Here is a 7779-nt window from a genome sequence, read left to right as displayed (position 1 = left end):
CTCCTAAAGAAGCTGACAGGATTGCTCCCCTGTACTTACTTATGTGTTTGCCGTGTACATTTATGAACGTTTATTTTATATTTGGGGCCTTTGAATTCTGAACTCTGAACTCTGGATTAATAACATTTTAGGAATCTTCCAGAACGGCTAATTCTATTGCCGGGAAGGACTCAGTAACCCCGGTCTATTTTAGGAGAGAGGGTGGTATGGGGTTAGGGGCAGGTGAGATGGAGCTGCTTGGCAGTGGGTGTGTCGTATGCAGAAAGCGTACGCTTCAATTCCCATGACCCACCTCCTTTCAGTTACTAGTTTATTGGGGTTGGGGCTAAATCCATGATGGGTCAGAGAAAAATGAGCGGTGGCAGGAACCAGTCAAAGCAAGGCAGATCTTAATTTTACTGTTGCGACAGAGTTTCTCACCTTACATGTTGCATGGAGGTGAGGAGCCAAGACAAGTGTGTGTAACAACTTTTAAAGACTTGAGAAATTGCCCATAACAACAACAATAATAATTTATTTTTAATACGCCCCCTCAATCTGGCTGGGTTTCCCTTAGCCCAGAGGTTTTGGACTTTTTTGAGTCCATGGCTCACTTGACCAACTACATTCTTTCTGTGAGGCTCAGGAGCCCAGCTATGTCACCCCTTGCCAGCAGAGCTGGCAGCCTCTCGTCCTTTTTCTGACTCCTTCCCTTGTGGAGTGTTCCTTCTTCTCCTCTCCCCTCTCCTTCGGAGTCCTCTGGACAGCCACAGCTGCCGCCCCTTCCCTAAAGAGAGGTGCCTCCTCATGCTGCCCCACAGGGGCCTGGGAAGTACCCCCTTGCCAGCTCCAGAGCCACCGTTCGCCTGGGGAGCTTGTAGCCAGGGGTGCTGCAACAAACAGCTGTGCAAACCTTTGGGAGGCAGAGATGCAAGAAGGCATGGGGGGGGAGAAAGAGGGACAGAGGCCAGTGTTGCTCCCAGCACCCTTGACCATCATTCAAGGCACCAAAGGGTGCCACAGCACCCTGGTTTGAAAACCACTGCCCACCCAACAAGCATCATACATGCATCACAGAAAGAGGCAGTCTTGTCTCCTAGCTTGTCTCTTGTTATGATACCTGACAATGTTTGCTGGTTGCCCTTTCCTGGCCAGTCTGAGCCTTTCCCTTGAAATGGTAAATACCTCAGTTCTTGAATCCATTGTCACAGATCTACCCCTATTTATGTGAGATGTTTATAGCTTTTGAAGGATTTGTAAGTGAAAAGAACTATTGGGAAAGGTTTTTCCTTCAACTGCAGAGTAAATATCTGGGGTCATTAAGAGGGCTTCAGGATTGCTCTGTGAACTCAAAGAATGTGTCTTTTTTTTCAGGGAATATTTTATAATTTTTGAATGGTGAAGGATTGTTTTTTTCTCTAGGGTGCATGTCTGCTATGTGTGCACCTTCAGATTTGTGTAACACTCATGCCCACTTCTGTTGCCCAGCGCCTGCAAGCCCCCTACTGTGACATCATAGAATGCTTGCAGTTGGGTTTCTTTTAAACCACGCCAGCAACTGCTCATCAGGAGCAGAACTGAGCAGCTTCTGTGAGTGAAGTGAAGAGCTGTTTCTCAGAAGGGGAAACCCTGGGAGAGACTAGGGTTCAAATCCCTCCTTACTCAGCTATGCAGCTCACTGGGTGACCTGGGGCCAGGTTGTGTGGATTAAATGAGAAGGTGAGAACTATGTATGTCATCTTGAGCTCCTTGGAGTAAAAGATGGGATATCAATTCAGACGCCCTCAGAAGGTGGTGGACTCTCCTTCTTTGGAGGTTTTTTATACACAGAGGTTGGGTGGCCATTTGCAAGGGATTCTTGAATTGGATTCCTGTTTTGAATGCAATTGGACTTCATGCACCTTGGGATTCTTTCCAAATCTACAATTCTATGATTTTGTTTAAGTGTCATTTTATTGATTAGATAGAAAACCCCTTCGAGACTGCTCTGAGATCCCAGGTTGGATATAAGCGCCATAAATGAGAAAAGAGAGAGACACGTCGGCCTGTGAATGACCCCAGGCAGCTGGCAGAAGGACTCGGACATAGAGGCAGAGGGAACCTGGAGGCTTCAGGACGAAGTTGCTGTTAAGCACTGGACGCAGTGCCGACTGGAAAGGTGAGTGGCCGTCTGCAAGATCTTACAGAGCTCAAGAGATCTTGTGAGATTTCAGGAAGATCTCACAAGATTTTGCTAGCCTAATACTGCTATTAAACCAACTAGATTTAGTAGGATTATGCGTAGGGTTTCCATGTTGGGTTGCAGCTAGCACTGTGGGCAGGGTAAAGTCCTGGCACTTATATGACCTCCCACTGCGGACATTGCTGGTGCTGGCAGGGTTGAGTAAGGTTGGCACAGTGCAAACACACCGGTGCAGCCAAACTCGTGCTCATGCCAGTGTGTTCACACCACATCAGCCTCACCTCCTTCCTCCTCTACCTGTTCCCTTTTGAGATGCAGATGAGGACATGTTTGTGGATGAACCCAGCTTCATGGCCGAAGATTCCCTGTGGTTACAGCAAAGACAATCCTAACCCAAGAAGGACAACAGGAAATGATTAATTGCATGAACATGCAGTTGCCCTGCCCATTTTCTCCCCTATCTTTATAGGTATCGGTTCCAGCCTGTGACCTGGTAAGAAGTGGAAAGGAAGCCTTACCATCCCAAACCTGTGGTGGACATTGAACCTCCAAACTCTCTGGTGATGGATGCACCGGAAGCCACCGGTCCCACAGAGGAAGATGTTCGACCGTGGATCTTACAATTTTTTGGTGGACCTGAAAATCCTATTCAGGAAACAACCAGTGGGAAGGGAATCCTCCTCCCAGGCCTTGGAAGAAACACATTATGCTCAAGGGCCAAGTAACTGTTTCAGTACAAATAAAGTGACAGTTGCAGGTGAACCAGGAAACTGAGAAGTGGTATACAAAACTAAATGTGCAGGAGGGTGTAAAGGTAAAGGGACTCCTGACCATGAGGTCCAGTCGTGACCGACTCTGGGGTTGCAGCGCTCATCTCGCTTTATTGGCCGAGGGAGCCGGCGTACAGCTTCCGGATCATGTGGCCAGCATGACTAAGCCGCTTCTGGCGAACCAGAGCAGCGCACGGAAACTCCGTTTACTTGCACTTTGACGTGCTTTCGAACTGCTAGGTTGGCAGGAGCAGGGACTGAGCAACGGGAGCTCACGCCGTCGCGGGGATTCGAACCGCCGACCTTCTGATCAGCAAGTCCTAGGCTCTGTGGTTTAACCCACAGCGCCACCTGCATTCCACAGGAGGTGTAGATAGTCTTTAAGAAAGGATGCTCTTCAAAGGCTGGGGGGGGGTGTAACAAAAATTGGAAGTATTGCAGACCCTTTTTCTGACCTGAGAAGTCAATTGTCTCTTATTTAATCAGCTGAATAAACCAAGTCTGACCCCCTTTCCTGGGGGGCCAGGAGTGAATCTGGAACATGTATCCCAGGGAAGAGCAACATAGATTTAGGCAACAGGTTGTAGGCTCCATTGCTCTTCCCCCAGCGCAGCAGCACTCTTCCTTTCCCAACGGGATTCCCCCCAAATGGCCTTCCAATAGACAGCCTTGGATTCAAGCGTTGGTTTCCAGCAGGGCTGTGAAGTGCTAAAGGGGGACAATTTGCAAAAGTTTGGCACCATTTTTGAGTGAATCAGATTTTTACTGAAATTGTTGCGGGTTAGGGATTTTTTTTCCAAAAAAATGATTTTCTGCAGGTTAAGGCCTCGAGGGCTGATTGTTTGACCTATGATATAAACCTTTCTCTTTCCACAGCCAAACCTTTCAGGGGACAATTTGCAACAGTTTGGAACCATTTTCGGGTGAATCGGATAACGTCAGAGAACTGGCCAAGACTGGTTGGAAGTAGCTCAGACTGGTTGCAACAGGTCTAGGCTGGTTTGAACCGGTCCATGCTGATTTGTGCTGGTCCAAACTGGTTTGAACTAGTCTAGGCCGCTTTGAACTGGTCTAGTCCCTTTATTCCAACGCTTTGCAACATATATACATGCTTAAAATATTGGGGCAACTGACAAAACTGTGATGGAAAGAGCACTTAGACCAGGGATGGGAGATCTCTAAGACTCCAATTTCTATCATATACCTGCCCTTGCAGGTTGGGGTGGATAGGAATTGGGAGTCTGCCAACATATGTAAAGAACAGGTTCCCCACCTCTGATTTAGATCTGCACCCTCATAAGCCAAACTGTCAATGTCAACAAGCTCTGAATGCATAACATGGGCAATGGGAAGCCATTCATCAAAAACTGGTGGAGTTTAGCAACAGACCTCATTATTCTGCAAAATGCAGAAAGACTTTTTACTCTGCCCAATTTTGCCATGCAGAAGATGACTGGGGGGGGGTGAGGAAACTGGCTATCTGGCCATGAGGGTACTCGACTGATCTTGAGACAATACCTGTTGCTAAAATGCTAATCTGCAATTTAATTTCTAAAACTTTTTTTAAAAAAAAAAAAAAAAACAAGAGCCAGATACTTTTAAAAGTTTTAGTACAATTATTTATGTACACCAATGCATAATATTTACATTTATATAATACTGATGGGCAGGGGAAGAGAACCGAACTGAACCATGGTACAACAAAAAGACACAGTGAAATGGTGAAGAAAGAAGATTTTGAGAGAACGACGATTGAATTTAGGATTCACAGCTACACCCATGCTGCCAGCCAGCCTCAGAACAAACTCCCTTTTCCAGGACAAGTCTCTGCTACTCTGAATAACAAACCAGACAAGCTCATATTAGCTAGTGGGAACATGATGCCCACCTTAGTGAGGGGTTGCTGAGAAAATTCCAACAGGGAAAATAAATGTGGAAAACATTGCATGAGAAAAAAAGAAACCCACCTGCATTTCCAGTTCCACAAATGATTGGCAGGTGCTGCTTTGAATCTGGTACCTTTGCAAACAGGTTTTTTTCTGGCCAAAGGGAAAGTTGGAAGTTTTCCGTACACACAAATCCTCTATAGTTGCCTTCCCCAACTTGATGCCCTCCAGATTTGTTGGACTACAACTTGGGTCAGCCACACGGCATGGCCAGCTGTCAAGTTGGTTCGGCCAAACGCTGGAAGTCAGCTGCAGGAGACTTGCAAGACTCCTGGTACCACCAGATCTGGACCACTACTTTAACAAAATTATAACAAAATGCAGTTGAACCCTGCGCAATCCGAAAGCGAAGGACAGCTTTTCTAAAACCTTATATTGCATCGTACTTTAAAGGAACACAACTGGCAGCTACCTCAGGGATTCCTTTGGATAATATGCTTATGAAGGACAATCGTCTGGAATTATAGTGCTGTTTTTGGAGTACTACCACTCCCTTCTCTCACCTCATAGCATTCCATTCCCTTTCTTGTTTAGATCACTTTTTCTCTGCTTCCTTTATTATTGCTATTACTGCTTTTTGCATATTAGAAAATGAAAACTATTTTTTTTAAAAAGGATGATACAAGTTGCAGTCCAAAAAATGTGGAGGACGTGGTTGGGGAAGGTGGCTCTAAACGCATTATCCCAGAAGCACTGCCAGGGTGGAAAAACAGAAGGTTGCACAACTCATTTTGTCCCATTTTGCTTACTGCTTTCTGTCCACCCAACTCAGAAAACAGCTACTGATGCAGAGGTTTCCTATGTATGTATGAAGCTCTCTTTCCTGCAAGGGCTCCCCTAGTTTACTTCAAAAGTGACGGCAAATCTGTGCGAGTATTCCTCTGAAGTAAACAAAATACCCATGCCTAAGTTCTACACATGCTTAGTGGTTGAGCTACTGAGTGGGCTGTTGGTATTTTCAAGAATTCTTCCTCAGCAACCTACTCCCCATGGACTTGTCCGTTGAAAGCAAAACTCCTATCCAGTATCTGCCTTGCCTTGTATTGTATTATGAAACACATACTTAGAACCAAAACCAACCCAGAGATCTCAGTCATTTAACCTCCTTTAAAATAAGATATGCTGGAAGCATAACAAGGCATTTTTTAAAAAAAATAAACCCACTTAAAACAATTAAGGAAATAAAATTAATCTTTTGTAATAAAGGGGGTGGGATAACAGCATTTGATCTTCAACCTCAAGTTGCCATACTAACCTTAATCTAATCCATTTTTTCCTTATTGTTCAAAGTGACGGATCTGGCAAGAGTTGCCAGGTCTTGTTAACCAGAGTGGTGAAAGCAGAGCATTCTGGGAACTGCTTATGCTAGCGGGGAGGGGGTCAGCCACTGGAATTTACGAACAGCCTCAAAGCCACACTTGTTTCGCCACAGTCTACTCTTTGCACATGTAAGTTGTCACAGAATTTCTGCAGAAAATGGCAAGACAACCACTGTTGCGAGTTCTTCATCACACCACTGCAAGCCAGTCACTCTTAATGCCCTCCATGGGGAGAGAAATCGAGGAAAACAAAGGCGTGTGTCAAATTCTTGAAGAATACGGGTGCCAATTTTCAGAGCAGAACAATACTGAAAGGGAAGACGCTACTGTTTATTTCACTGAGAACAGGACCAGAGACATTGGCTTCTGGATAGTTTGATGTTCCCACACAGAAGTAAATTTCAGTTGACAAGCTGGTGGTAAAGATTCACCTCACCTGGAACTTTTGAAGAGCATCCAAGAGCCTCTTTTCCACTTCAGTGTTGCTCTTGTAAGTAGAAGCCTCCATCTGCAGTGCAGGAGGTTGGAATAGACGACCCTTTGGGCCAATTCTAATTCTATGAACCTCGCTCTGCACAGCGTCAGTGAATATAATCCTGCTGTGAGCAAGACTTCAGAAGGCCCATCTTCTCTTGACATTTGGCTTGTGGGCATGTCCAGAGAAGGGCTTCTCCAATAGTTTCCTGGTGCGTGCTCTTAGTGTCCAAGTCAGATCATGAAGAAGAAGAAGAGTTTGGATTTGTATATCCCGCCTTTCACTCCCTTTAAGGAGTCTCAAAGCGGCTAACATTCTCCTTTCCCTTTCTCCCCACAACAAACGCTCTGTGAGGTGAGTGGGGCTGAGAGACTTCAGAGAAGTGTGACTGGCCCAAGGTCACCCAGCAGCTGCATGTGGAGGAGCGGAGACGCGAACCCGGTTCACCAGATTACAAGACTACCGCTCTTAACCACTACACCACACTGGCTCTCATGGTTTTGTACTTACGCCTTGCCCCAATTTATTAGCTGTGAAGAAGCATGGAGGGTGGCCTGTTGACGCACCTTCCTACCAGCCTGATCGCACAGCAGTCAGCGCTGAAGACCGAAACCAAAAAACATAGGGCACCCACCTGAAAATTTACCAATCAGTTTAATACTTTCCACTGGGAATTGTTGGAAAGAACTAAGAAAAAGGCTGTTACACATTGAGACAGCATCCTTGTTAGGCAAGGGTTCCAGTACTGACTTACACAAAATTATGGCAGAGGCAGCTAGTGAGCAATGAGCTAAATAGCGGTAAAAGGACAAAAAATGGAGCATAGCAACTGATGAGGCAATATGGCTCAGGAAACCAAGTGTAAACAATCCCAGAAGTAAGTGAGCAATGAAAAAGTATCCACGTGAAAAGTCAACAGCTCCTAAGAAGCCTTGAAGCGGCACTTTACAGGCTAAACGGCACAAGGGATTGTACCAAAATAATTCTATAAAACCGTCATCCGTCAAGTCGTAAAACGCAAACGTGTCGTAAGATAAAAAACTAGAAATATGTACAGATCTTTGTTAAATGAATTTGTTTTAAAAAAGGAAAGGAAGAAAACCAACCT

General features: G+C 45.4%; 1 long non-coding RNA gene across 1 annotated transcript; it reads left to right on the top strand.

Annotated features, from left to right (window-relative positions):
• The first annotated feature begins 1162 nt into the window (after positions 1 to 1162).
• On the top strand, positions 1163 to 2923 carry LOC309347049. The gene is made up of 2 exons (XR_014158792.1): positions 1163 to 1698; positions 1943 to 2923. It is a non-coding gene; the product is annotated as an uncharacterized lncRNA (long non-coding RNA).
• Positions 2924 to 7779: the final 4856 nt, after the last annotated feature.

The sequence above is a fragment of the Podarcis erhardii genome (assembly GCF_964252035.2).
Source record: "Podarcis erhardii genome assembly, chromosome: 7".
NCBI classification, from domain to species: domain Eukaryota; kingdom Metazoa; phylum Chordata; class Lepidosauria; order Squamata; family Lacertidae; genus Podarcis; species Podarcis erhardii.
Note: the sequence above shows the minus strand (reverse complement) of the source record. Positions and strands in the feature narration are given on the sequence as shown.